Genomic DNA, 27529 nt, shown 5'->3' with positions numbered 1-27529 from the left:
TTCTTCAATTAAGAGAGTTGAATCTATCATTAGATTCAGCGAGTTAGAAATAACTTTCTTATAAGAGCTGCATTTGTAAATTCCAGAGTAAATGGGAGTATAGGCTATAATGTGAAATATCTGGTTCTCAAACAAAAACAGAGCTATGTAACACAATGACTGTCAATGGGTGCATTCAACTTACAGAGTTAAACTGATGTGTGTATGCAGCAGTTTGGAAACATTTTTTTGTGGAGAATCTAAAAACGGACATTTCCAGTCAAAACCCACCATATATAAGAAACAGCAGTAAGACTGTGTCTAAAACACAAAACAGATGTATCTTTCAAAGTGCTCTGATGTGTGTTCAACTAAAAGAGTTGAATGTATGGATAGATTCAGGGAGGTGGGAAGACGTTTCTTCAAGGAGCTGCATTTGGAAATTCCAGGGTGAATGGGAGTATATGCTGTAATGAGAAATGTCTGGTTCTATAACGAAAACGGGGCTATATAACAGAATGGTTGTCAATATGTGAATTCAACTTACAGAGTTAAGCTGAGGTGTGTATGCAGCAGTTTCGAAACAGTTTCCTTGGAGAATCGAAAAACAGGCATTCCCACCCAAATCTCAACATATATAAGAAATAGCAGTAAGACTGCGTCTAAAACACAAGAGACGTATCTTTCAATCTGCTCCGCTGTTTTATTGTTCACCTAATAGTGTTGAATCTATGGTTAGATTCAGTGAGTTAAAAACACGCTTCTTCTAGGAGCTGCATTTGGAAATTCAAGAGTTAATGGGAGTATAGGGTGTACTGAGAAATATCTGGTTCTCAAATGAAAACGGAGAAATCTAATAAAATGGTTGTCAACGTGTGCATTAAACTTACAGAGTCAAAATGACGTGTGTATGCAGCAGTTCGGAAACATGTTCTGTGGAGGATGTAAAAACGGACATTTCCAGCCAAATCACAGCATATATAAAAAATAGCAATAAGACTGCATCTAAAACACAAAACAAATGTATTTTTCAAACTGCTCTGCTGTGAGTTTGTTCAACTAAGAAAGTTGAATCTATGGTTGCTTTCAGTGAGATAGAAACACGTTTCTTCTAAAAGCTGCATTTGGAAATTCCAGAGTGAATGGGAGGAGAAGCTTTAATGAGAAATATCTGGTTCTAAAACAAAAACGGAGATAGCTAATTAGAATGCTTGTCAATGTCTCCATTCAACTTACAGAGTAAAACTCATCTGTGTATGCAGCAGTTTAGACACACGTTCTGTGGAGAATCTAAAAAGGGATATTTCCTACCAAATCCCAGCATATATAAGAAATAGCAGTAAGACTACGTCTAAAACAGAAAACAAACGTGTATTTTAAACTGCTCTGCTGTGTGTTTCCTCAACTAAAAGAGTTGAATCTACGGTTAGATTCAGTGAGTTAGAAACACTTTTCTTCAAGAAGCTGCATTTGGAAATTCCAGAGTGAATGGGATCACAGGATGTAATGACAAATATCTGGTTCTCAAACCAAAATAAAGCTATATATCAGAATGGTTGTCAATGTGTGCATTCAACTTACAGAGTTAAACTAATGTGTGTATGCAGCAGTTTGAAAACCTTTTCTTTACAGAATTGCAAAACGGACATTTACAGCCAAATCCCAACATACATAATAAATAGCAGTAAGACTAAACACAAAACACAAACAATTGTATCTTTCAAACTGCTCTGATGTGTGTTTGTACAACAAAGACAGTTGAATTTATGGTTACATCCAGCGAGTTAAAAACATGTTCTTTCTAGGGGCTACATTTGGAAATTTCAGAGTGAATGGGAGTATAGGCTGTAATGAGAAATATCTGGTTCTCAAATGAAAATGAAGCAATCTAACAGAATCCTTGTGAATGTGTCCATTCAACTTACAAAGATAAACTTATGTGTGTATGCAGCAGTTTGGAAACATTTTACTCGGAGAACCTAAAAACGGACATTTGCAGGCAAATCCAAGTGTATATAAGAAATAGAAGTAAAACAGCATCTAAAACACATAACCTACATATCTTTCTTTTTTTATTTTTTTTTATTTTTTTATTGCATTTTAGGTTTTTGGGGTACATGTGCAGAACATGCAAGACAGTTGTATAGGTACACACATGGCAGTGTGTTTTGCTTCCTTTCTCCCCTTCACCCATTTGGCATTTCTCCCCAGGCTATCCCTCGCCAGCTCTCCGCCCCCCACGCTGGCCCTCCCCTTTTCCCCCAGTAGACCCCAGTAATTAGTACTTCCCTCGCTGGGTCCATGTGTTCTCGTTTTTCATCACCCGCCTATGAGTGAGAATATGCAGTATTTCATTTTCTGTTCTTGTGTCAGTTTGCTGAGAATGATGTTCTCCAGGTTCATCGATGTCCCTACAAACGACATAAACTCATCATTTCTGATTGCTGCATAATATTCCATGGTGTATATGTGCCACATTTTCCCAATCCAGTCTATCATCGATGGGCATTTGGGTCTCTATTCCAGGTCTTTGCTATTGTAAACAGTGCTGCAATGAACATTCGTGTGCATGTGTCCTTATAGTAGAACGATTTATAGTCTTTTGAATATATACCCAGTAATGGGATTGCTGGGTCAAATGGAATTTCTATTTCTAAGGCCTTGAGGAATCGCCACACCGTCTTCCACAATGGTTGAACTAATTTACACTCCCACCAACAGTGTAAAAGTGTTCCTTTTTCTCCACATCCTCTCCAGCATCTGTTGTCTCCAGATTTTTTATGATCGCCATTCTAACTGGCATGAGATGGTATCTCAATGTGGTTTTGATTTGCATCTCTCTGATGACCAGTGACGATGAGCATTTTTTCATATCTTTGTTGGCCTCATATATGTCTTCTTTTGTAAAGTGTCTGTTCATATCCTTTGCCCATTTTTGAATGGGCTTGTTTGTTTTTTTCCTGTAAATCTGTTTGAGTTCTTTGTAAATTCTGGATATCAGCCCTTTGTCAGATGGGTAAACTGCAAACATTTTTTCCCATTCTGTTGGTTGCTGATTCACTCTAGTGACTGTTTCTTTTGCCATGCAGAAGCTGTGGAGTTTCATTAGGTACCATTTGTCTATTTTGGCTTTTGTTGCCAATACTTTTGCTGTTTTGTTCATGAAGACCTTGCCTACTCCTATGTCCTGGATGGTTTTGCCTAGATTTCCTTCTAGAGTTTTTATGGTGCCAGGTCTTATGTTTAAGTCTTTAATCCATCTGGAGTTGATTTTAGCGTAAGGTGTCAGAAAGGGGTCCAGTTTGTGCTTTCTGCACGTGGCTAGCCAGTTTTCCCAACACCATTTCTTAAACAGGGAGTCCTTTCCCCATTGCTTGTTTTTCTCAGGTTGATCAAAGATTGTATGGTTGTAGATATGTTGTGTTGCCTCTGATGCCTCTGTTTTGTTCCATTGGTGTATATCTCTGTTTTGGTACCAGTACCATGCTGTTTTGATTACTGTAGCCTTGTAGTATAGTTTGAAATCCAGTAGTGTCATGCCCCTCGCTGTGTTCTTTTTGCTTAGAATTGACTTGGCTATGTGGGCTCTCTTTTGGTTCCATATGAAGTTCATGGTGGTTTTTTCCAGTTCTGTGAAGAAAGTCAATGGTAGCTTGATGGGGATAGCGTTGATTCTGTAAATTACTTGGGGCAGTATAGCCATTTTCACGATATTGATTCTTCCTAACGATGAACAAGGAATGTTTCTCCATCTGCTTCTGTTCTCTCTTATTTCATTGAGCAGTGGTTTGTAGTTCTCCTTGAAGAGTTTCCTTACATTCCTTGTGAGTTGTAGTCCTAGGTATTTTATTCTTTTTGTAGCAATTGTGAATGGCAGTTCGTTCTTGATTTGGCTTTCTTTAAGTCTGTTATTGGTGTAGAATAATGCTTGTGATTTTTGCACATTGATTTTATATCCTGAGACTTTGCTGAAGTTGCTTATCAGTTTCAGGAGATTTTGGGCTGAGGCGATGGGGTCTTCTAGGTATACTATCATGTCATCTGCAAATAAAGACACTTTGGCCTCCTCCTTTCCTATTTGAATACCCTTTATTTCTTTTTCTTGCCTGATTGCTCTGGCTAGAACTTCCAGTACTATATTTAATAGGAGTGGTGAAAGAGGGCATCCTTGTCTAGTGCCGGATTTCAAAGGGAATGCTTCCAGTTTTTGCCCATTCAGTATGATATTGGCTGTTGGTTTGTCATAAATAGCTTTCATTACTTTGAGATATGTTCCATCGATACCGAGTTTATTGAGCGCTTTTAGCATAAAGGGTTGTTGAATTTTGTCGAATGCCTTCTCTGCATCAATTGAGATAATCATGTGGTTTTTGTGTTTGGTTCTGTTTATGTGGTGAATTACATTTATAGACTTGTGTATGTTGAACCAGCCTTGCATCCCCGGGATGAATCCTACTTGATCATGATGGATAAGTTTTTTGATTTGCTGTTGCAATGGGCTTGCCAATATTTTATTGAAGATTTTTGCATCCGTTTTCATCATGGATACTGGCCTGAAGGTTTCTTTTCTTGTTGGGTCTCTGCCGGGTTTTGGTATCAGGATGATAGTGGTCTCATAAAATGATTTGGGAAGGATTCCCTCTTTTTGGATTATTTGGAATAGTTTCAGAAGAAATGGTACCAGCTCCTCTTTGTGTGTCTGGTAGAATTCGGCTGTGAACCCATCTGGACCTGGGCTTCTTTTGTGTGGTAGGCTCTTAATTGCTGCCTCGACTTCTGACCTTGTTATTGGTCTATTCATAGTTTCAGCTTCCTCCTGGTTTAGGCTTGGGAGGACCCAGGAGTCCAGGAATTTATCCATTTCTTCCAGGTTTACTAGTTTATGTGCATAGAGTTGTTTGTAATATTTTCAGATGATGACCTATGTATCTTTCAAATTACTCTGTTGTGCGTTTGTCCAACTAAGAGTTGAATCTATGGTTAGCTTTAGAGAGTTAGAAACACAGTTCTTCCAATAGCTGCATTTGGAAATTTCAGTATAAATGGGACTTTAGGCTGTAAATAAAAACATCTGGTTTTAAAATGAAAACGGAGCTATCTAACAGAAAGGTTGTCAACGTGTGCATTCAACTTTTAGAGGTAAACTGATGTGTGTATGCAGCAGTTTGAAAACTTTTTCTGTACAGAATCCCAAAACAGACATTTCCAGCCAAATCCCAACATATATAAAAAACAGCAGTATGACTGTGTCTAAAACACAAAACAATTGTATCTTTCAAACTGCTCTGCTGTGTGTTTGTTCAACTAAGGGAGTTGAATTTATGGTTAGATTCAGCGAGTTAAAAACACGTTTCTTCTAGGAGCTGCATTTGCAAATTCCAGAGTTAATGGGAGTATACCCTGTAATGAAAAAAAAACTGGTTCTCAAACGAAAACGAAGTACTCTAACAGAATGGTTGTCAATGTGTGCATTCACCTGATAGAGATAAATTGATGTGTGTATGCAGCAGCTTGAAAACATTTTCCTTGGAGAATATAAACATGGACATTTCCAGCCAAAACCCAGCACATATAAGAAATAGCAGTCAGACTGCATCTAAAACACAAAAGAAGCGTATCTTTCAAACTGCTCTGCTGTGTGTTTGTTCAACAAAGAGAGTGGAATCTATGGTTAGATTCACCGAGTTAGAAACACGTTTTTTCTATGAGCTGTATTTGCAAATCCAGAGTGAACAAGAGTACAGGCTGTAATAAGAAATATCTGATTCTAAAACGAAAACAGAGCTATCTATCAGAAAGGTTGTCAATGTGTGCATTCATCTTAGAGAATTAAACTGATTTGTGTATGCAGCAGTTTGAAAACATTTTCGTTGGAGAATCTAAAAACAGACATTCCCAGTGTAACCTCAGCCTATGTAAGAAATAGCAGAGAGGAGATTTTCAATATGGTGTGGTAGGAACAACTCAGGATTGCAGCTCTCAATGAAGGAACAGAGGGAGAGTCCTAGCCGCATTTCCAGACAAATTATTTTTGCCCACAGAACAGGGAAATTCCCAGGTGTAGGAGAGACACAGTACACCAGTGCAGCCATTTTGGCTTGCATGGCCATTTCAGCCGACGCTGCAGCACAGCGGCACCCTGCACAAAATGCACTGGTCTGGTTGCCCTGTTAAACCGGCAACCTGAGATTTAGGAGGGCAGATTAGCATATCCATCTAATTAAACAGGACTTGGACAGTGATCCAGACCAGGAGATTCCCAAGAAGCGACATTTGGGCAGGTGCAGTGGGTCGCTGCATGGGAAATCACACAGATCCCGGTGCCCAATCAGCAGGCGACTGAAACACCAGAAAGAGAGTCAACCGTTAAACTCAAAAAAAAAGAGAAAAAGGGCTCTGAGGCAGGAAGCCAGGTGATCAGGCTCGGCGGGTCCCACCCCCACAGAGAAAAACAAAACGGTGAGATGAAACGCTCAGGGTTGAGAGTTCCACTGCGGGCACAGCTGAATCCAGGATGGTGCAGCTCGGTGGGGGAGGGCCATCCATCATTACCGAGGCCTTCCACCCCTACTGAGGTACACTCCCATTGCTGATGCAGCCTGCCATTTCCAAGGCAACCCACCATAACAGAGAGACTCCACTAACAGGGCAAAGCCCACGACAGCAGGAAAAAGCCCATGACAACAGGGTGGACCCCAAAGCAGCAGGGTGGAGCCTGGGCAGGCAAATAGTGACTAGACTGCCTCCTAGGTAGGAAGGACAGTGCAACACATACTCATAAAGAAAGTCCTAACGTTCTGAGAAAGAGCATCTTAAAATAAAAGGGGTTTTATGAGTTCTGCTGCAGCAGACCTAAACACACCTGCTTAACAGCCATGAATGAATAACGGATCTCACAGCCCAGTACTTGAGCTTCCATAAAGTACAATCCGTCTCCTCAAGCAGATCTCTGACACCTGTATTTCTAAGAGTCACCTCAAAAAACACTAATCAGGCTGACATTTAGCGGGCATCATTCTTGGACAAAGATAGCAGAAGAAAAAACTGGTAGAATCCCTCACTGTTCTGCAGAATGCTACAGGTGTACCCCATACAAGCAAGCCTGGAGTGGACCTCAGCAGTCTTACAACAGAGGGGCTAGACTGTTAGAAGGTTAACTAAGGAACAGAAATACTTCATTATCAATAATCTGGGCTTCCACTCAGAGACCCAATCAAAAAGTCAGCAACTACTCCGACGACAGGTGGATACATCCATAAAGATAGAAAGAAACCAGCGCAAAAAGGAGAAAAACACCCGAAACCAAAACATCTCGCCTCCTACAAAGGACCAAAACTCCTCACCAGCAAGGGAACAATGCTGGATGAAGAATAAGTGTGATGAAATGACGGAACCAGACTTCAGAAGGTGGATAATGAGAAACTTCCATGAGCTAAAAGAACATGTTCTAAATCAATGCAAAGAAACTAAGAACCTTGAAAAAAGATTTGAAAAAAGATTCGAGGAAATGATAACAAGAACACAGAGAGGAATGTGAATGAATTGAAGGAGCTGAAAAACACAAAACGAGAACTTGGCAAAGCATGCACAAGTTTCAACAGCCGAATTGACCAAGCAGAAGAAAGAATATCAGAAGTTGAAGATCAACTAAATGAAATGAAATGAGAAACCAAGATTAGAGAAAGAAGCGCAGAAAGAAATGAACAAACTCGGGGAGGACTCAAGACGGCGCTGTGAGAACAACCCAGGATTGGAGCTCTCCTTGAATCCACAGAGAGGTGAGTCAGAGCTGCATTTCCAGACTGATCTTTGTTGCCCACAGAATGGGGAAATTCCCAAGTATAAAGGAGACGCGGGATGCCTGGCAGTACCTCTGCAAGGTGAAGCCGGCAGCCGGGGTGGGGGCGGGCAGCGCTACCCAGTGCTCCCCACAGGGTGCACTTGTCTGGGTGCCCTGTTGAACCGGCGACCTGAGACTTGAGAGGGCTAGACTTGAGACTGAACGAGACTTGGACAGTAGGCCAGCCCAAGGGATTGCAGGGACAGAGCATTTGGGCTAGCCCAGTGGGACAAACAAAACCGCGATTTCAAACGATCCCAGTGCAGTCGGTCTGAGACGCTCTGTGCGGGAGGGGCGTCCACCATTACCGAGGCACCCCGCCCCAACTGAGATACATGCCCACTGCTGATGCAGCCAGCCGTTGCCAAGGCAACCCGTCCCTACTGAGATACCCGCCCACTGCTGACGCAGCCAGCCATTGCCGAGGCAACTCGCTACAACAGAGAGACTCCACCGCAGGGCGTGGCAGAGACCACACCAGAACAGCAGAGCCTGCAGCAACAGGGCAAACCACACAGCAGCAGGGCGGAGCCTCGGCAGGCAAACAGTGGCTAGTGTGCCTCCTACCTGGGCAGGACACCTCAACGAACATCCAAAAATAAAGCCCGAACACCCCAACACAGATCATTTGAGAAAAAAAGGGTTTTGTTAATGAGCTCTATTGCAGCAGAATCAAACATAGCAGCCTAACAGCCCTGAATGAACAACAGAGCTCACAGCTCAGCAATTGAGCTCCTATAAAGTACAGTCTGTCTCCTCAAGCACCTCCCTGACCCCTCTATATCCAAAAGACTGACATTTGGCAGGCATCATCCTAAGACAAAGATAGCAGAAAAAGAAACTGGTAGCATCCCTCACTGTGCCACAGCTGCTAGAGGTGCACCCCAGACAAGCAGGGCCTGGAGTGGGCCTCAGCAGTCGTACAGTGAAGGGGCTAGACTGGTAGAAGGAAAACCAAGTAACAGAAATACTTCATCATCAACAATCTGGGTGTCCACTCAGAGACCTAATCGAAAAGTCAGCAACTATGCAGACGACAAGCAGATAAATCCACAAAGATGGAAAGAAACCAGTGAAAAAAGGAGGAAAACACCCGAAACCAGAACACCTCGCCTCCTAGGAAGGACAAAAACTCCTCACCAGCAAGGGAACAAAGCTGGACGGAAAATGACTGTGACGAAATGATGGAATTAGACTTCAGAAGGTGGATAATGAGAAACCTTTGTGAGCGAAAAGAACACGTATTAAATCAATGCTAAGAAACTAAGGAACTAGAAAAAAGATATGAGGAAATGATAAGAAGAATGGATAACTTAGAGGGGAATATGAATGAATTAAAGGAGCTGAAAACACAATATGAGAACTTCGCGAAGCATGCACAAGTTTCAATAGCCGAATTGACTAAGCAGAAGAAAGAATATCTGAAGTCGAAGACCAACTCAATGAAATAAAATGAGAAACCAAGATTAGAGAAAAAAGTGCAAAAAGGAATGAGCAAAGTCTCCAAGAAATGTGGGACTATGTGAAAGACCTAACCTACGTTTGATAGGTGTACCAGAAGGGGACAAAGAGAATGAATCCCAGCTGAAAAATACTCTTCAGGACATCATCCAGGAAAATTTCCCCCACCTACCAAGACAGGCCAACACTCAAATGCAGGAAATACAGAGAACACCACACAGATATTCCGCAAGAAGAGCAAGCCCAAGGCACATAATCGTCAGATTCAACAAAGTTCAAATAAAGGAGAAAATACTAAAGGCAGCCAGAGAGAAAGGTCGGGTCACCCACAAAGGGAAGCCCATCAGACTCACAGCAGATCTCTCAGCAGAAACACTAAAAGCTAGAAGAGAGTGGGGGCCAATATTCAACATTCTTAAAGAAAAGAACTTTCAACCCAGAATTTCATATCCAGCCAAACTGAGCTTCAGAAGTGAAGGAAAAATAAAATCCTTTGCGAACAAGCAAGTACTCAGAGATTTTGTCGCCACCAGGCCTGCTTTACAAGAGCTCCTAAAAGAGGCACTACACATAGAAAGGAACAACCAGTACCAGCCATTCCAAAATCACACTGAATGCTAAAGAGCATCAACATAATGAAGAATCTACAACAGCTAACAGGCAAAACAGCCACTTAGCATCAAAATGGCAGTATCAAATTCACACATAACAATATTAACCCTAAAGGTAAATGGACTAAATGCACCAATCAAAAGACACAGACTGGCAAATTGGATAAAAATCCAAAACCCTTCAGTGTGCTGTGTCCAGGAAACCCATCTCACATGCAAGAATACACAAAGGCTCAAAATAAAAGGATGGAGGAAGATTTACCAAGCAAATGGAGAGCAAAAAAAAGCAGGAGTTGCAATTTTTATCTCTGATAAAATAGACTTTAAAGCAACAAAGATCAAAAGAGACAAAGAAGGCCATTACATAATGGTAATAGGATTGATACAACAAGAAGAGCTAACGATCCTGAACATATATGGACCCAATGCAGGAGCACCCAGATACAGAAGGCAAGTTCTTAATGACTTACAAAGAGACTTAGACTGCCACACAATAATAGTGGGAGACTTTAACACTCCACTGTCAATATTAGACAGATCAACCAACAGAAAATCAACAAGGATATCCAGGGCTTGAACTCAGACCTGGAGCAAGCAAACCTGATAGACATTTACAGAACTCTCCACCCCAAATCCACAGAATACACATTCTTCTCAGCACCACATTACACCTACTCAAAAATTGACCACATAATTGGAAGTAAAGCACTGCTCAACAAATGCAAAACAACTGAAATCATAACAAACAGCCTCTCAGACCATAGTGCAATCAAGTTAGAACTCAGAATACAGAAACCAACCCAGAACCGCACAGCTTCATGGAAACTGAACAACTGGCTCTTGAATGTTGACTGGGTAAACAATGAAATGAAGGCAGAAATAAAGAAGTTCTTCAAAACCAATGAGAAAGAAGACACAACATGCCAGAATCTCTGGGACACATTTAAAGCAGTCTCTAGAGGAACGTATATAGCAATAAGTGCCCATATGAGGAGAATGGAGAGATCCAAAATTGACACCCTATCGTCAAAATTGAAAGCGCTAGAGGAGCAAGATCAAAAAAATTCAAAACCCAGCAGAAGACAAGAAATAACTAAGATCAGAGCTGAACTGAAGGAGATTGAGACATGAAAAACCCTTCAAAAAATCAATAAATCCAAGAGCTGGTTTTTTGAAAAGATCAACAAAATAGACAGACCACTAGCCAGATTGATTAAAAATAAAAGAGAGAACCACCAAATAGATGCAATAAAAAATGATAAAGGGGAAATCACCAGAGATTCCACAGAAATTCAAACCATCATCAGAGAATATTACAAACAACTCTATGCACATAAACTAGTAACCCTGGAAGAAATGGATAAATTCCTGGACTTCTGTGTCCTCCCAAGCCCAAACCAGGAGGAAGCTGAAACTATGAATAGACCAATAACAAGGTCAGAAGTCGAGGCAGCAATTAAGAGCCTACCACTCAAAGAAAGTCCAGGTCCAGACGGGTTCACAGCTGAATTCTACCAGACACACAAAGAGGAGCTGGTACCATTCCTTCTGAAACTATTTTAAACAATCCAAAAAGAGGGAATCCTTCCCAAATCATTTTACGAGACCAACATCATTCTGATACCAAAACCCGGCAGAGACCCAACAAGAAAAGAAAACTTCAGGCCAATATCCATGATGAACATAGAGGCAAAAATCTTCAATAAAATATTGGCAAGCCCATTGCAACAGCAAATCAAAAAACTTATCCATCATAATCAAGTAGGATTCATCCCGGGGATGCAAGGCTGGTTCAACATACACAAGTCTATCAACGTAATTCACCACATAAACAGAACCAAAAACAAAAACCACATGATTATCTCAATTGACGCAGAGAAGGCATTTGACAAAATTCAACAGCCCTTTATGCTAAAAACCCTCAATAAGCTCGGTATCGATGGAATGTATCTCAAAGTAATAAAAGCTATTTATGAGAAACCAACAGCCAATATCATACTGAATGGGCAAAAACTGGAAGCATTCCCTTTGAAATCCGGCACTAGACAAAGATGTCCTCTTTCACCACTCCTATTCAATATAGTACTGGAAGTCCTAGCCAGAGCAATCAGGCAAGAAAAAGAAATAAAGGATATTCAAATAGGAAAGGTGGAAGCCAAACTGTCTCTATTTGCAGACGGCATGATAGTATACCTAGAAGACCCCATCGCCTCAGCCCAAAATCTCCTGAAACTGATAAGCAACTTCAGCAAAGTCTCAGGATATAAAATCAATGTGCAAAAATCACAAGCATTCGTCTACGCCAATAACAGACTTAAAGAAAGCCAAATCAAGAACGAACTGCCATTCACAATTGCTACAAAAAGAATAAAATACCTTGGAATACAACTCACAAGGAATGTAAGGGACCTCTTCAAGGAGAACTACAAACCACTGCTCAACGAAATCAGAGAGGACACAAACAGATGGAGAAACATTCCATGTTCATGGTTAGGCAGAATTAATAATGTGAAAATGGCTATACTGCCCAAAGTAATTTACAGAATCAACGCTATCCCCATCAAGCTACCATTGACTTTCTTCACAGAACTGGAAAAAACCACCATGAACTTCATATGGAACCAAAAGATAGCCCGCATAGCCAAGTCAATTCTAAGCAAAAAGAACACAGCGGGGGCATCACACTACCGGATTTCAAACTAGACTACAAGGCTACAGTAATCAAAACAGCATGGTACTGGTACCAAAACAGAGATATGGACCAATGGAACAAAACAGAGGCACCGGAGGCAACACAACATATCTACAACTATATAATCTTTGATAAACCTGACAAAAACAAGCAATGGGGAAAGGATTCCCTGTTTAACATATGGTGTTGGGAAAACTGGCTAGCCATGTGCAGAAAGCAGAAACTGGACCCCTTCCTGACACCTTACACTAAAATTAACTCCAGATGGATTAAAGACGTAAACATAAGACCCGGCACGATAAAAACCCAAGAAGGAAATCTAGGCAAAACTATCCAGGACATAGGAGTAGGCAAGGACTTCATGAACAAAACACCAAAAGCATTGGCAACAAAAGCCAAAATAGACAAATGGGACCTAATTAAATTCCACAGCTTCTGCACGGAAAAAGAAACTGTCACTAGAGTGGATCGGCAACCAACAGAATGGGAAAACATTTTTGCAGTTTACCCATCTGACAAAGGGCTGATATCCAGAATTTACAAAGAACTCAAACAGATTTACAGGACGAAAAAAAACAAGCCCATTCAAAAGTGGGCAAAGGATATGAACAGACACTTTACGAAAGAAGGCATATATGAGGCCAACAATCATATGAAAAAATGCTCATCGTCACTGGTCATCAGAGAGATGCAAATCAAAACCACATTGAGATACCATCTCACGCCAGTTAGAATGGCGATCATTAAAAAATCTGGAGACAACAGATGCTGGAGAGGATGTGGAGAAAAAGGAACACTTTTACACTGTTGGTGGGAGTGTAAATTAGTTCAACCATTGTGGAAGACGGTGTGGCGATTCCTCAAGGCCTTAGAAATAGAAATCCATTTGACCCAGCAATCTCATTCCTGGGTATATATCCAAAAGACTATAAATCGTTCTACAATAAGGACACATGTACACGAATGTTCATTGCAGCACTGTTTACAATAGCAAAGACCTGGAATCAACCCACATGCCCACTGATAATAGACTGGATTGGAAAAATGTGGCACATATACACCATGGAATATTATGCAGCAATCAGAAATGATGAGTTTGTGTCGTTTGTAGGGACATGGATGAATATGGAGAACATCATCCTCAGCAAACTGACACAAGAACAGAAAATGAAACACCGCATATTCTCACTCATAGGCAGGTGATGAAAAATGAGAACACATGGACACAGAAAGGGGAGTACTAAACACTGGGGTCTATAGGGGGGAAAAGGGGAGAGCCAGTGGAAGGGGGAGGTGGGGAGGGATAGCCTGGGGAGAAATGCCAAACGTGGATGAAGGGGAAAAGGAAAGCAAAGCACACTGCCATGTGTGTACCTACGCAACTGTCTTGCATGCTCTGCTCATGTACCCCAAAACCTAAAATCCAATAAAAAATTTAAAAAATAATAATAATAAAAATATACCATTTTAGCATTTGAAAAGCCGTTACAGATTGCTTCCTTGGTTTAATTATCTAAGCGGCAAAAATCTGGGTTTCAAACTCTTGGAAGTCCTCAGGGATGGTGTCATTGCAGCCATACTTGAGGTTGGACCAGATGATGTTTTCTTGAGAGAAGCAGAAAATGCCAAGTTGGCCTCCACGCATTGTGGTGTCTATGGTGACGCCAGAGTTGGCCACCAACTCAGAGCTTTCATAAAATCGCACCCTGAGGTAGCCCACTTGTGGCCTGTGCTGTAGGAACCAGCAGTAGGACACCTTGTCCTTCCAGCCCACGTTCCTGGAGTCTTTCCACAGCAGACTGATCTGGTCGCTGGTATCCCCCATGTGCCACGGGGAGTTCCAGAGATGCTCCCCTGGACCTGTCTTAGACTTCACAGCCTTGAGCTGAATGCCAGGTTCTGCAACTGCTCGGAATGGGGTGGCCTGCCAGTAGGTCTGCTCCGTCTGCTTCCACATGACCATATAGAAGCTGGAGCTATCCTGATAGACAAAGATAAAGCCTGCATAGTCATGATCTGTCTGGGTATTGACATGGAAGGTCTCTTCGAAGTCAACTCCATTAAAAGCCGTGTATCCCACTGCCAGAACTGCCAGACCAGGATCACTGTTCATGGACTGCACAATCTCCATGCCCTGGTTTAGGACTACCCAGTTGGGATCGATTGGGTAGTTGATCTCTGTTTTCTTTACAGGAAGGTTGACTACCTTCACCTAAAGATGTATTGCTCACCAAGGAAGCAAATGGATTACCACCAAACTGCTCTTGCGGAGCACTCAGCATTGGTTCCTGAATAACTGTGTACATGCTTCTTAAAGCATTATATCCCCCTGGAATACTTTCTAGGTTGCTCAAGGCTCTATCCTTGGTTTCTCATCATTTCCTGCATCATTGCTGGATTCCTTGCAAGTTCCAACGTTTGTCTCATTATATCTGGATTATTCAGCATATGACTAATTTCTGGATTTCTCTGTATCAACCACTGCATTTGTGGATTGGCCATAATTAATTGTCTCATCAGGTCTGGATTTAAGAACATGCTCTGAACAAAGGGATTTTCCATGATCTAGACCATCATTTCAGGGTTAGACAAAAGTTGCTACATCTGGCTCTGTAGTTCAGAGAAGTTGGTAGTATTCAAACCCAAGCTACTCAGATCTGCAAGTCCTCCAAGACCACCTAAAGCAAAAGGGTTGCTAGTAGCAGAACCAGATGTGGAGTTACTATTAGGAGCTGATGATGTAGTAACATTGCTTCCAATGGTATTTGTTTGCTGAGCTGAATGATCCTGTGGCCTGTTTTGTGTTTTGATAACAAGGTGAACAGTAAGTCCATCGTGAATCCCATGCTGACTCAAGGTATCTTGATCTTTCAAAAATTTTCCAGCAAATATCAACACAAGTTGGTCAGTATGTGATTTAAAACGTTTAGAGATTTCTTCCTTAAACTGCTGGACGGAGCTATTCTCAGGTACAGCAAATTCCTCCTTCTCCTTCGAAGTCTTCATGGTGACTTTCATAATTTTGGGCTCTGCAGAGGCAGTGGCTGTGGAGGCGCTGGCACCTTTGGCTCTGACAGTGCTATCCTGGGAGCCTGGAGGGCCACCCCTTTCACCACTCTCAGCCATGGTGGTGGTAGCGGTGGTGGTGATGGCGGTGACTGGGTCCTCAAAAGTTTTTTACATGTACACAAAAACATATGGGCAAGAAAAAATAACAGAATCTAATAATGTGTACTACTGTATTTGACAAGACACAGAGGGACATGGAGCTGCTGTACCCCTTCAAGGAGAAGGTCTTCTACAGCCTGATGAGGGAGAGTGGCTATATGCACATCCAGTGTACCAAGCCTGACACCGTGGGCTGTGCTCTGAATGACTCTCCTCTGGGCCTGGCCGCCTATATCCTATAGATGTTTTCCATTTGGACCAATATGGAATTCTGATACCTGGAGGATGGAGGCTTGGAAAGGAAGTTCTCCCTGGACGACATGCTGACCAATGTCATGCTCTACTGGACAACAGGAAGCATCGTCTCCTTCCAGAGCTTCTACAAGGAGAACCTGGGACAGGACTGATGACCCAGAAGCATGAGCGGATGAAGGTCTACATGCCCACTGGCTTCTCTGCCTTCCCTTCTGAGTTAATCCACATTCCTGAAAAGTGGATAAGGCTCAATTACCCGAAGCTCATCTCCTATTCCTACATGGCTTGTGGGGACTGTTTTCAGAGCTCCTCCCTCTGTGATTTTTTTTGAGGAAGTGAGAAAATATGTGAAAGTGCTTTTTTTAGGTTATTAAATAATTTATTGTACTGCATTTACAAAGGAAACAGACAATGCACTTAGTAGAAAGAATAAAAATTTTTAACTGACAGCAAATAGAAGTCCTTTAGTGAAATCATGGCAACCTGACAGTATTATAATTAAGCTCAATAACAGTACATGGGGTACTTGGAAGATCAAGGTCTAGAGCTGCCTATTTCCATATCTTTCAGTCTATCTGCCTCCTTAAACAATAGGGGAAAAGCCCTTATTTGGTGGAGGAGCATTTCCAAAATGAAGTTACACGTTCTCTCTCTTTATTAAAATGTACTGTCACATCAACTGTTAAAATAGGGCCTTTTGTGTGTTTTTTATTTTACCTTAATATCATCACCAGAATTCCTGTAATTCCACAATTGTGATTTTACAATGTAGAAGAGAATTCAATTCTAGTCTATTGCTTTAGATGTAAAAACAGCTGAAAACCCAAAGTAGATTAGAATTGCTAAAGGATTTCCCTGCCATTGTTTGATACAATCTATTCTCTTGATTCTTGAAAGGTGCACAGAAAGCCTAACTTAAAATTTTTTTACAGGAACTTGTCTGATTTTAGGAGTACCCAATGAAGGATCCGATGAATGGCTGGCCAGTTACTCAGAGTGATATGTTGATGAGTTCAATGGACTGCATAACGACACCACTTTTCCTTTGTCACTGTGGGTGGATAAATGACAAAGTAGATTCCAATCTCCCATATGGAAAGGTGGTTATCATACAGTCTCACTGGTACTTGCTAGTAGTAGGGCCAAGTTGCACCTCTGTGGCTTTCTGTAAATTCAATTTTTTGGGGATGTGGGGGAAGAAACAAAAGTCTTTATTGACAAATAGCTTACAATGAAATAAATAGAGCAGTGGTTTGTTAAATAATAAAAACTAGGACAGAGGCTAGGTGTCTCTCCACCCCTGCCTCTGGCCCTAAGCTTTAGCCCTCTGGCTGGGCACTTTGGATGATGAGGACTTGATGTTGATGAGCAGCCCAGCCTGTCTCAAGCCCTTAGGGGCCTCTGTCTTCTGGGACAGGTGTGTAGGCACCACCTTGGACCCACCGGCCTTAGCAGAAGCACCCTTGGCATTTGGCCCCTGCCCAGCCCCAGGGCCAGCTGCCCCTCTAGGGCCCTGGGCCTTGGCCTTGGCTGCCAACTTCTTTTTGGTTGTGGAAGCAGCACCATTCTTGACCTTACTGACCGTGGGTCTTGAACTCTTACTCCCAGGTTTGCTTTTCCTGCAGGCCTCAGCATCTCTTTGGCTCCTCCTGCTGCCTTTGGCCTCTGCCTTCCTGCTGAACCCACTGGCACTATAAGGGGCCCCCATGGCCTTGTCTGGCTTGGTGGGCACCTTCTGAGCCTCACCTGGCTGTGCCTTGATGTCCTTGGACTTGCTGCCTTGCTCGTAAGCTTTTTCTGTGACTGTGCCTGGCTTGAGAGAATACTTCTGCACCTCCCCTGGCCTCTTGGCTGCCTTTTTCACCTTTCCTGCCTTGGGAGGCTCCTCCTTGGCCTCATCTGGTTTCTTTGGGACCTTCCCCTTGGTCTCGCCTGCTCTCCTGGGGGCCTTCTGGGGGGCCATCTTCCTGGGCTTAATTTTCCTCTTGTGCTTGGTAACTAATTTGAAGTTGCTAGTGGCCCCCCTGGCTTTGAAATTGAGAGGCCTGGCAAGGAGGCCATGGAGCATGCCAGTGGCCAGCACCTGCTTCAGCAGGTACTTGAAGCAAAGGACATCCACTGCTGGGTACTTTTGCAGAATGTAGAGCTTGATGGCTACCACCTATGTGCCCTGGCACTGCTCCCCTGCCTGCAGTGCCTCCAGCACCATGTGCAGCATGGGGTGGTGGTGGCATCCCACTGGGAAGCTGCTGTGGCTTGGGTCTGGCTTTTCAGATTCAGGAGACCTGGATGATCCTGCTGTGGAAGTCAAGGAGGGTGAGCTGTTGCTGGTGATGCTTCCAGGAGCCATGAGACTGACCGGTTCAGCTGGCAGACCCCTCACCCGGGTGGGGTTTTTATTGTTGTTGTTGTTGTTGTTATCATCCCCGCCTTGTAAAATTTGGGGGAACATACAGAAGAACAAGTTAATATTACATTGACATGAGAACCATCCTGACATACAGTAGGAGCTGGATAAACATTCATTTTCACCCCTTCATGCTAGGGTATGGCTTTCAATTCATTATTTAAGAAACGTATCTCCTGTTGGATAGGGGGTGATGACTTTGTTCACAGATAGCCACTTCTGACTGTGCCCATTTCACAGATGTTTCTGATGGTGACAAAGCAGGAGAAGCAGGTTAGGAGCTCCAGGCTTGGGAATCTCAGCCCTGCCATGGATTTGTTGGGTGATCTTGAGTGAAGTGCATTCCCCTCTGATCCTCAGTCTGTGAACTGGAAAATAAAGATGGCCAAGGAAACTGGGCCTTGGAAAGTTCCGGGGATTGAGTGGAGTCAGGAATTCTCAGGACCTGGCAGAAAATTGGGGCTCCAGAGAGATGACAGCTATGAAAATGTGCCTCTCACAGCCTTCTGTTGTAACTGGCTGTGAGATGTCTGTCTTCTGCCAGACTAGGCTTCTAAGGTAGGGATGGGTTTTGTCATCATTCTGTCTGCAGCATACTGTACAAGGTCTGTCTCACCAGGCTGGAGTGCACTGGTGTGATCTCTGCTCACTGCAGTCTCTGCCTCCCGGGTTCAGGCAATTCTCCTGTCTCAGTCTCTCAAGTAGCTGGGACTACAGATATGCACCACCACACCCAGCTAATTTTGTATTTTCAGTAGAGGTGGATTTTCACCATGTTGGCCAGGCTGGTCTCAAACTCCTGACCTCAGGTGATCCACCCACCTTGGCCTCCCAAAATGCTGGGATTACAGGTGTGAGCCACTGTGCCAGCTGAAAAACTACCAAGTCTCTTGATGATGCTGAAAAGCCTGGCTACACCAGCATCAACGTGTTCAAAATGGGAGACAGAAGATCAGCTTCAAGCACTTCCCCCTGCAAAGATGAAGCCCAGAGAGGCCACATGAGTCTGCCAGTGTCACACAGCAGGGTTTGATGGGACAGGCCCCAGCTGAGTGTGTGCTTCCCTCAGCTCCCCTGAAGCAGGCTCTAACTCCCAGGCATCAGAGCCTGCTCCACCTGCCCAGCCCCCTCCCTGCTCCTCTTCACCTGGGGCCATGTCTGAGCACCTGAGGACCAGCTCTTCCTCCCTCAGTACCAGTCATCTCTTGGGAAATTTTCTCAAAGTGAAAAAAAGGGTGGGGAACCATATTGCCCCTCCATCCCCCATTAGACTTCCTCCATTTAGCTTGCTATAAAATGAGTCATATAAAAAAACTCTATATGGGTGAGGTATATCCCACTTCTGTGAAAACATTACAAATCAAACCACCTTCTCTCAGTTTATTTAAGATGCTTTAGTTGTGAGCGGAGCTCTAGAGTGAAGCCTCCTGTGTGTGTGAGATGATAACACCTTGTAACTCATTACAGCTGGGCACTATTTACAAAAACCAGAGCTGAGCCAGGCAGGAATTTGCTGATTAATTTATTTTTAATGGAGTGAAGTATACCATGCACCAAAATAAACGTTGCTGTGTGTACCTAAAAAAAAGGCGGGGGCGGAGGGCGTGGACCGGGGGGCCAGGGAGCGAGTGGGGCATCCAGCTGCATGGAGTCAGTGCCGCAGCGCCTGCACCTGACTCGTGCCTGGACACTCGCAGGGTGCTGACCCAGCAGGGGGCAAAACCAGCTGCTCCTCCCACCTCTCTGGCTGCCCCCTAGAGCCTGCCCAGCCCAGCCTGAACAATGTCGACAGCCAGGGAGCAGCCAGTCTTCAGCACACTGGCTCACATGTTCCAAATCAACCCAGCCACCAAGCAAAACTGGATCCCGGCCGGCAAGCATGCACTCACAGTCTCCTATTTCTATTATGCCACCCGAAATGTCTACCGCCTCATCAGCATTGGGGGCACCAAGGCCATCATCAACAGCACTGTCACTCCCAGCATGACCTTTACCAAAACCTCCCAGAAGTTTGAGCCGTGGGCAGTCACGCCAACACCATTTACGGCCTCGGCTTTGCCTCTGAACAGCATCTGACACAGTTTGCTGAGAAGTTCCAGGAAGTGAAGGAAGCTTCCAGGCTGTCCAGCTTCCAGACTGTCCAGGGAGAAATCTCAGGATGGCAGGGAGCTCACCAGTCCAGCCCTGGGACTCGCCTCCCACCAGGTGCCCCCAAGCCCCCTTGTCAGTGCCAACAGCCCGGGTGAGGAGAAACTGTTCCGAATTCAGAGTACTGACGCCCCTGGCTCCACAGAGCATGAGTAGCTCAAGAAGATGCTGTCCGAGGGCTCCGTGGGTGAGGTACAGTGGGAGACTGAGTCCTGCACTGCAGGACAGCAACAACAAGCTGGCAGGCACCCTGCGAGAGGCCAAAGCGGCCGCAGCCCAGTGGAGGCAGCAGCTGGAGGCTCAGCATGCAGAGGCTGAGCAGCTGCTGCAGCAGGTGGCTGAGCTGGAGGCCCAGGCAGGTTCAGAGGTGACCCCAGCCAGTGAGAAGGAGGGGCCAGGCCAGGACCAGTCACTGGAGCAGCTGGAAGCTCTGGTGCAAACCAAGGACCAGGAGATCCAGACCCTGGAGAGTCAGACTGGGGGGCCCCAAGAAGCTCCAGAGGCTGCCAAGCATGAGGAAACTCAGCAGAAGGTGCAGGACCTGGAGACCCACAACACAGAACTGGAGCACCAGCTGTGGGCAATGGAGTACAGCCTCGAGGAGGCACAGGCAGAGAGGAGCTGGCACAGGCCAAGGTGGGCTGGGTGGCACAGCTGCTGGAAGTCAGGCTGTTCAAGCTGAGTGAGTTGCACGAGGGCCTGGCCCGCCTGGCTTAGGCTGCACACTGAGCCAGGGCTGGTTTTCTGTGAATAATTCCAGCCTGGGATGCAGGCAAGGCTGCAGGTGGCTTAGTTGGGCCCATTTATCCTGGCAAGGGACCAGGGGTCCCAACTTGGTCCCTGTGTGGGCCAGGGTAGGATGAGCCCCAACTGGCTCTGGCTGTTGACAGCATGGGGGCTGTTTTTGAGCTTCTCATTGTGTAGAATTTCTAGATCCCCAGATTACATTTCTAAGCGTGAAAAAAAATCTTAGTACTCTTTTTTTTTTATGCCTTATAGAATTCTGTTTATTAGTAATTAGAACATATGGGGTAATTAAGTGTAGTTCCAGCTTGCATTTTACCATACATTTCAAATATGATGCAAGATTGCTACAGAGAATATATTTCCAGTTTGTTGGCATTTGACATAAATGCAATGCAAGTAAAAACATAAGCAATGTCATCATGCAGGAAAAAAAAGATAAACTTCAGGAAAATTCTAGATCAAATAATCTCTTCATTATTTTTCAAATGATGTCGTTTTATATGCCAGAAATTTGTAAAGAGTTAAAAGAACCTATAAACATTATTTGTTTCGAAGCACAGAATAACTTTAGCTTAACTAATAGAATGCACATGGCCTTTATAGTCAGAGAAAATTAATTATAAATTTGAGCTCTGTCCATACCTCTCTGAATCTCTATTTCCTTTTATGTTTACTGGAGATAGTAATAACTATTAATGTCAGGTGATTTAAAAATGCGAAAATACACAAGGACTTTTATAAAAACTTCTTACCACAAGATACTTTTTATACTGAAAATTTGTATTTCCCCAATACTGATATACTGAAAGCCCATTTTTTTGTGTAATGGTATCGAGAGGTGGGGTTTTTGAAAGATGATCAGGTCATAAGGATGAAGTTCTCATGAATGGGGTTAGTGTCTTTACAAGAGTCACAAAAGAGTGTGCTTCACTTGTCCATGTGAGGGCAGAAAAAGAAGAAAGTCATCTACAAACCAAGAAGCCAGCCAGACACCAGACATGCTGGCACTTTGATCTTGGAGTTCTTAGCCTTCAGTAAGTTTATTCATCCAGTGATAAGCTGCTTTGAAATTGTTCTTTGGGGAAACAGAGTGACATGTACACTCCAGCACATACCCACCTGCGCATGTTTTAAAAGGTACCTTAACAACATATGGAGTTGTTACAAGGCATTACTTCTATGTCAGTAAAAGAAGTCCATCAAAGCTTAGTTGATGATAGTATGGTTGACTGTGAGAGGATCAGAACTTCTTTTTTTTTTTTTTTTGAGACAGACATTTGCTCTTGTTACCCAGGCTGGAGTGCAATGGCATGATCTCGGCTCACCGCAACCTCTGCCTCCTGGGTTCAGGCAGTTCTCCTGCCTCAGCCTCCTGAGTAGCTGGGATTACAGGCACATGCCACCATGCCCAGCTAATTTTTTGTATTTTTAGTAGAGATGGGGTTTCACCATGTTGACCAGGATGGTCTCGATCTCTTGACCTTGTGATCCATCCACCTCAGCCTCCCAAAGTGCTGGGATTACAGGCGTGAGCCATTACACCTGACCCAGAACTTCCAATTATTATTGGGCTTTTCCAAGTAAAGCTCTTCATGCAAGGAAATGTAAGTTGGAAGCTCTGGAATCTCAGTTGTCTGAGGGAAGCCAATAGCATGCAAGCATACAGAAAAGCATTGAAAAAGATAAAATTGGCCGATGTGAAATGGAAGAGCAAACCACGCTAACAAAAGAACTTTCTTCACTTCGAGACCAAAGGGAACAGCTAAAGGCAGAAGTAGAAAAATACAAAGATTGCAACCCACAAGTCATGGAAGAAATATGCCAAGCAAATAAAGTAGCCAAAGAAGCTATTAACAGATGGACTGATAACATATTTGCCATAAAATCTTTGGCCAAAAAAAATTTGGGTTTAAAGAAAATAAAATTGATAAAATTTTTGGAATTCCAGAAGACTTTGACTACATAGGCTAAAATATTCCATGGCGGTAAAGGATATAAATTTTAAAGTATTATCTAAATAAGTGTACTGAATTGTCATTTGCCTGTAACTATATATATCCTTTTATTAATGTTAAATAAAGTATAAAATGCAAAAAAATCCCATGTACATATATGCATATATTATATATTTTTACAATATATAAAGCATATGTACAGTTCCTAAAGCTTACGTGGCAGTAATGCTTGCATCAAAGCCTGAACCTGCTGTAGCACTTACAGTACTTATGTACTGTACACAGTACTTACTTCTGCCGGGCCAAGGCACTGGCAAAACCGCTGCGCCTGGTACTGGCCCTCCATGATCATGCATAACATCAGGATCTGCTGCCAGTGTTTCACAGCACAGTTGTCCCATTGGATTATTTGAGCACCAAGTACAACACATGTTGTACAGTTTTAAAGTACATGTCAAAAGATTGCTCCCAAAGAGAAAGGCACATACAGTACAGATTTACTGGCTCTTTGAGTTGTTTTTGTATTCAAAACAACCATGTTTTTGAATAATAAAGCCGGAAGTGCAAATCTGGAGACAAAATTTCTCAGTCCTTTGGCATGTGTGGATGTTATGACATTGGCTCTTCCTGCTATGTAGCCACAAAGGACAATGCCAAAGCATTCTAGTAAGGCTGGAAAAAGCCTTGTAATTGACATTGAAGGTGGGTCGTTAGTGGAATTAAATCCATGTACTGCTGTAGGCAAAGTCTTTGTCATATTGACTGCAATGGTTAAGTTCTCTGCAGGTAAATTAGAAAAAGAATTCATTTTCTCTCACCCTCCAACTCCAACCAGATCTCTTTGTGCCACAAGGACTTTGCACATACAGTTGACTCAAACATCCTTAACCCGTGGTTCCAAAGGGACGTCATAAGGCATAACGGTGATTCACCTCAGAACTTTCAGTCCTGAGGTGACCAGGCCCGGGGGTTATATGGGTACACCTTAGCCAAGACAGCCTGAAACATCCCTTTGAGGAAGTGGCCAGGAAGGCATCAGACTGGTCTCCCATCTGGGGGGCACCCATGCTTTGTCTGTCAATTTTATATGTGGTTCTGTCTTTATTGTAAATTTGCCAGTTTTGTTAGACTCTTGTTAGCTGATATGCAGTGGGTTAAGCCTGCTTCCCTTGAAGTAAGAAATATTCTACAGTGGGTAATAGACCACTGGCTGCAGAGAACCTTTACTGAATTTATGCCCCTAAAAGTAACTCTGTCCTCTTTCCTTCTCCTCTTCTTCTTTTACTACTGAGGCCTCACTTCCTCTAATTCTGCCATGTGGCCAATAGCCCTAACCCTGTCTCTTTTTCACTTTTTCTAATTCTGCCATGTGGCAAACAGCCCTAGCACTGTCTCTTTCTATTTTCTTTCTTATTATAATCATCGTAGCCTGTAAGTTCTCTCAGCCACCTCCTCTAGGACAGGAGTATTTCTACCCATGTTAGATATAATACCTTTTTATAAAAGGTAAATGTGTACATACATATATTGTGTACATCAATTTGTGTATACATATATACATATATATTTATATATGTATACATAAATATTTATATATGTATACATATATAAATTTGTATACATACATACATTTATATATGTATACATATATACATGTCGACAGTCAACAGTGATCAATTTAGTAATCTAGGCACAAGGTACCATGAACTTGGAAGCAGCAGTATAAAGATGTCAATTATTATCTATATCAAATAAAGGCAAGCATCTTAATGGCCTATCTCATGGATCCCTGGCATGATGTACACATCATTCACTACAAAACACTCACACGTCTTTCCAGCTTGGACCCAACAGAATGACTCACACAAAGAAGGGTGGCTAGAAGAAAAATGGCTGTTCTGCCATCAACGAGGTGGTGACCCAAGAATACACCATCAACATTCACAAGCGCATCCATGGAGTGGGCTTCAAGAAGCATGCCCCTTGAGCACTCAAAGAGATTCAGAAATTTGCTATGAAGGAGATGGTAACTCCAGATGTGCACATTGATACCAGGCTCAACAAAGCTGTCTGGGCCAAAGGAATAAAAAATGTCCCATACCGAATCCATGTGCAGTTGTCCAGAAAACGTAATAAGGATGAAGATTCACCAAATAAGCTCTATACTTTGAATACCTATGTACCTGTTATCACTTTCAAAAATCTACAGACAGTCAGTGTGGATGAGAACTAATCACTGATTGTCAAATACATCAAATAAACTTTAAAAATTGCCTTTAAAAAATGTAGAACTCACTACACTTAAATATGTTACACATTTTAAATATACAGAGCCATATTGCATATGGCTAAGTACATGTACTGCTGGTCTCAGCAGCCAGATCCCCATGCTAACCTCATGACCAGAAAAGAGAAGGACTGGGTGATAAAAGTACAGATGGTGCAGCTGCAGAGTATAAAGCCCCAACTGGATGACTACTACTACCAGAAATATTACCAGCAGCTAGAAAAGAAGTAGGCAGATGAAGAGCTACTTGGACAAAGAAACTGGGTTGAGTCCCTCAGCCTGGTAATGCCTTACATTCAGAAGGCAGAGTCTTATGAGTCAGTGGTCCAAATCGAGGGTTCCCTGGGCCAGATAGTTGTGTCAATGTGTTTCAGCCCTCACCGAGCTATTGATGCTGTACCTCATGGAACTCAATAGCAGGATATAGGAGTTGCAAGCAGTCAGAGGCTTGTGGTATTATACTGGATTGAGAAGATGTGCCGTCAGTTACTAGAAATAGAGGAAGGCTGCAAGAATAGGCCTCCACAGCCCTGCTTTTCTGAGAAGCAAAGCAACCAGGTTGAGAAGCTCTTCCAGACCTTAAAGACCCAGGAGCAGAACAATGTGGAGGAGGCAGCAGATGGCCTCCTGCAGGTGCTCTCTGTGAGGAAGGGCAAGGCCCTGGTGTCCCAGCTGCTCCCCTTCCTGCCCCAGGATCAGGCTGTTACCATTCTATTGGCTATCACCCACCATCTCCCCTTCCTGGTCCGGAGGGATGTGGCTGATCAGATCCTACAAATGTTGTTCAAACCTCTGGGCAACTATATCAGTCACCTGACCCTCCATGAACTCCTCCAAGGACTTCAGAGACTAATGCTGTTACCACCTGGCTCCTCAGAGCAGACAGTCACCATGGTGCTTCAGAATCGGTTTGGAATATCTTTGTTCTATGCCCTGCTGAGTCATGGGGAGCAGCTGGTATCACTGAATTCTTCCCTAGAGGAACCCAACACTGACTGTACATCTTGGACAGACAGGGTGGTTCTGATTGCCTGGGAGATAGCCCAGATGCCTGCAGCCTCTCTGGCAGAACCCCTGGCCTTCCCCAGCAACCTACTTCCCCTGTTCAGTCACCATGTGGACAAACAATTGTTTCAGCAGCTGGAGGTCAGGAGGGAGTTTGCCTGGATCTGCTGATCTGTTTGTTCTGGAATACATATATCTTGGAAGTTGAATCATCAGACACTGGCTGCATAGACTTTGTTTACATGTTCATATCCTTTCTTCAAGAACCTAAATGATGTGCCTAAAAATAAAACATGGCATAGCAAGATATAATTAAAGAGATAAGAGAATGAAAAAAAACATATTTTTAATGTTAAAGTTATATATATATATATATGGTATATATATATATACCATTAAATGACATGATTTTTTTTTCTCATGGGTATTTTTTATTGAAAGCTCTTTTCCCTTCAATCATGGACATTTTACATTAAACTTTATACAACCAAAATATCCAAATTATATTAAAATCATACTAAGATATTTTCTTTAAGTCTCAACTTTACTGTCAGTAAAAATATTGTAAAACGCTTGTAACTAATGTTTCTGCTTTAAAATAAGCAATTAAACTAAACATCACAAGAAGAGACAATACATACTATACATTTGCAGATAACTGGCTAAATGATAATTTAATAGTAATTAATAATGTTTGTATAAGAAACAATTGCACTTGAAAAATTAAAAAAGTAAACAAAAAATCCTCTAGTCCTATATATAAGTCTATGAACAGAGGTTTATCATCTATAACCTTGCCAGGGAAGTGTATGTTTGTTTAAAAAAAAGCTTGCATTTAACATAGTAATCATTCATTTAAAAAAAGTCTTTAACTTTTTATATGTTTTTACAGAATTTCCCCGTAGTTCGTTGCTCAGAAAACTGCAACACAGCTAAAGCAAAATAACACTTCCTTGGTATTTAGTGCAAATTTG

At 42.9% G+C, this 27529-nt stretch overlaps 7 pseudogenes; 4 read left to right on the top strand and 3 right to left on the bottom strand.

The window, feature by feature from the left end:
* Positions 1-14096: 14096 nt before the first annotated feature.
* On the bottom strand, positions 14097-14741 carry LOC100394970 (thrombospondin-4 pseudogene; annotated as a pseudogene).
* A 1-nt stretch (position 14742) lies between these two features.
* LOC100394612 (ubiquilin-1 pseudogene) lies at positions 14743-15709 on the bottom strand (annotated as a pseudogene).
* Positions 15710-17318: 1609 nt separating this feature from the next.
* Positions 17319-18356, bottom strand: LOC100390995 (histone H1.8 pseudogene; annotated as a pseudogene).
* A 1839-nt stretch (positions 18357-20195) lies between these two features.
* Positions 20196-21290, top strand: LOC100394255 (homer protein homolog 3 pseudogene; annotated as a pseudogene).
* A 1170-nt stretch (positions 21291-22460) lies between these two features.
* Positions 22461-23279, top strand: LOC100393895 (meiotic nuclear division protein 1 homolog pseudogene; annotated as a pseudogene).
* A 1839-nt stretch (positions 23280-25118) lies between these two features.
* Positions 25119-25531, top strand: LOC108590294 (large ribosomal subunit protein eL31 pseudogene; annotated as a pseudogene).
* A 103-nt stretch (positions 25532-25634) lies between these two features.
* Positions 25635-26726, top strand: LOC100393532 (protein PAT1 homolog 2 pseudogene; annotated as a pseudogene).
* Positions 26727-27529: the final 803 nt, after the last annotated feature.

Source organism: Callithrix jacchus, chromosome 5 (assembly GCF_049354715.1).
Source record: "Callithrix jacchus isolate 240 chromosome 5, calJac240_pri, whole genome shotgun sequence".
In the NCBI taxonomy this organism is placed as follows: Eukaryota; Metazoa; Chordata; class Mammalia; order Primates; family Cebidae; genus Callithrix; species Callithrix jacchus.
The sequence above is the reverse complement of the archived record's forward strand: the minus strand, read 5'-3'. Positions and strand labels throughout refer to the sequence as shown.